This window comes from Mesocricetus auratus, unplaced genomic scaffold (assembly GCF_017639785.1).
Source record: "Mesocricetus auratus isolate SY011 unplaced genomic scaffold, BCM_Maur_2.0 Super-Scaffold_2245, whole genome shotgun sequence".
NCBI classification, from domain to species: domain Eukaryota; kingdom Metazoa; phylum Chordata; class Mammalia; order Rodentia; family Cricetidae; genus Mesocricetus; species Mesocricetus auratus.
Window position 1 is genome coordinate 29,856,048 of NW_024429180.1, and position 3,051 is coordinate 29,859,098.

At 46.9% G+C, this 3,051-nt stretch overlaps 1 pseudogene; it reads right to left on the reverse strand.

The window, feature by feature from the left end:
• Window positions 1-943: 943 nt before the first annotated feature.
• LOC110339623 lies at window positions 944-2,572 on the reverse strand (annotated as a pseudogene).
• Between the last annotated feature and the right edge of the window lie 479 nt (window positions 2,573-3,051).

Consider the following 3,051-nt stretch of genomic DNA (forward strand, 5'->3'; position numbering starts at 1 on the left):
CTATGATGTTGGTCAAGATTTTGCTAAAAGCAATGCAGTGCTACGTTATTTGTGATTTGTAAAAGTTTGCCTGAGGATTCAGAAAGCAAAGTCAACCAAAATCCATACAAGCCAAATATATAACTTTCGTCCCAGAAGCCAGAAGCTAGGAGGTAGTGGTATACATCTTTATTTCTAGGAGGACGTGGTGGTACACACCTTTAATCCTAGGACTCAGGATTAAGAGATAGACTGATCTCTGTGAGTTCAAGGCCACCCAGATTCACAAGAGTGAATCAGTTTAAAAGAGAATAAGAGGTCTTGCCATTAATCCCAACATTAGTGAAGTATATAAGACAGAAGCAAGGTCTCAGAGAGACATTCATTCCCCAGCCACACTGAAGAGAGGAACCAGTTTGAGACTTGGTTAAGAGCTAGTGCATGGATCATTCCTTTCAGCCTGAGTTAGAGATAAGAGCTGGTGCCCAACTGACTGCATTGCCTGATCTTCAGCTACAAGACCAATATTAGTCTCTGGGTCATTTATTAATTCATGTTACTAAAGTAGTTCTCTTAAGTTCACAATTCCCAAGGGCCTTTCTAAACAGCTGCAGCCACCACCCCTTAGCCACACAGAAAAAGACATATGCAGATGTGGCCTCCAGATATCCCTGATCTGACCCTAGCTTGTTAGTGTTGCTGTCCTTGGACAGAGGACACCCAGAGGTAGCCACAGATTAAGCATGACTCAATAGGTCATTCCCACTGTGTCAGAGCATGGATGGTAGGAGGTCCTGGAGGCTGTGATAAGCATTTGGGGGAGCAGTGGGATACTGGTACATCTCGGGTAACAGAGCCCTCAAGGCAGAGAGCCTTGTCCTCACTGATGCTCTAGTCCTACATGAGTGCCAAACATTAACTTTCACAAGTGGCTGCTTCCAATGGAGAAGGAAGACAGGCAGCCTCACTCTATGAGTTCCATTTAATCTACAGGAAACAGGCCAAAATGGCCACTAGGCCCACAGACATGTCGCCACCCATCATCAATCACCTAATGCCGGTGATCACATTCTCAGGGTCAAAGGAAATCTCTGTATAGTCAACTGCCTGGTAGCCCTTTCCCACTGAGGCCCTGACCCTGTCTATATAGTTGACAGTGTGTATAGAGTCATCCCCTTGATGCTGTACCGATAGAGGTTCCTTAGAGAGGGTGTCCTGCATTTGGGGTTCTTCATTTGTGGGTTCTTTTGTCTGGGATGAAGACACAGTGCTAGGGGCTGGCTTCTTGTGGACACCCACTCTGGGCCTTGAGACAGTGGGAGTTGGCTCTCCTCCATTGGAGACTCTGAGCTGAGTGAGTTGCTTAGACAGAAATGGGAACGTCAGCTTGCCTATTGAGAGCTGGAGACAGAGGTGGTGGAGTAAGCCTTTTCTTCTGCTTGAAAATCTCCTATGGCTGTGAGGCCCTCTGCCCAGCAGACTCCATTCCCGTGTGCCTCTTGAAACCACTTCGTGGTCTTGCTCACATGTCCTTAGGGGTGCAGTTCATCTGTGCTGTTCCTGGCTGCGCTGCTCACAGCTGGCAGCCCCCAGAAGCTCCGGCTTATGACCAGAGCCTTCCCTTCAACCCTTCACTTCCCTTCCAGTTGGCGTCTTTCCTCTTCCTTCCCAGCTTCAGCCCAGAAGCTGTCTTAGAAAGGCATTCTTGATCTCAGATATGGCCTTGGTCGTTTGGTACACAGAGCCCACCGAGGCATGTGGCCCTGTATCCCGGCAGCAGGTGCTTTCCCTATGGAAGCTGTACTTACAAGTGGCCTTGGCAACCTTCTCCCTGGTTTACTCGGTGTAATTTAAGAAAAGCATCGCATGAGAGAAAGACACCATGTAACGTGGTTCGAGCAGAGTGTTTGTTTGTTTGTTTTTTAATTAGGGAAAGGGATCATAAAAAGGGGAAAGGGAAGCAGAGACAGGCTTCAAGGGACAGGAGCATCAGGACAGAGGAAAGAGGGGCAGAGAGAGAGAGTGGGGTAAGAAGGGGAAGGAGGGAGGGAAGAATGGGGAAGAAAGAGAGAGGATAATGGAAGGTAGGCAGGGCTCTTTAAAAAGGGAAAAGTAAATATGCACAGGTGGTGCTCTTAGTGACTGCAGCTGATGGCATGTCCTGTCAGAACCCCAAGGACAGGCCAGTACAGATGCCTGAATACTAACAGCTCCATATCCTCCTCAGCAGTGCATTGAGAGTCTCATGGACACTCTTCAAGAAATTGGCCATGATGCGTACTTGATTGACACATGCTCCCTTCTGCACATCATTCCCATCCTGCCTGTCCAGTTAATGAGGACAAATTTGGGCAGGCTGAAGTTGTAACAAAGTGTACAGCCCCTTCCCGCATTGAACTGCTCTATCAGCAGCCCCAGGCCTCACTCCCTGGTGCAAGCCACATGGACGGCACTGCTGTTGTCTTCACAGGTAGTTCATGGGGGATTTCTTGGTGAGCATGTGAACGAAGGCCTCCTGCAGTACTGGCTCATTCAGGCTCAGGTTCACCTCCAAGGCACGCCCCAGGGAACCAGAGATTTGCAGCCCGGGCATTCTGCCAGGCTGTACTGAGACCTCAGGCCTTCCATTTCTACCCTCCCCATTTGATCCTCCAGGTTCAGTCTTCCAGTCACCATAGACAGCTATTATATTTCCCCTTTCTAAGAAGATCCTTGCTCCCCATTAATTCCTTAATGCACAATTAATATCTGTGATTAAACTAATCGTGGTCTCCTTATTCAAGGCTTAACTTTTAACATCCACATATTAACAATGATATACCATATTTGTCATTTTAGGTGTGGGTGGCTTTACTCAGGATATTTTTTTTCTATTTCCATCCACCTGTGAATCAAATTTCATGATTTTGAGTGTGTGTGTGTGTGTGTGTGTGTGTGTGTGTGTGTGCGTGTGTTTTAATGGCTAAGCAGTATTTCATTTACAAATGTATCACATTTTCTTTTTCCATTCTTCTTTTGGGAGACATCTTTATTATTTCCAATTTCTGGCTATTATACATAGAAAAGCAATGA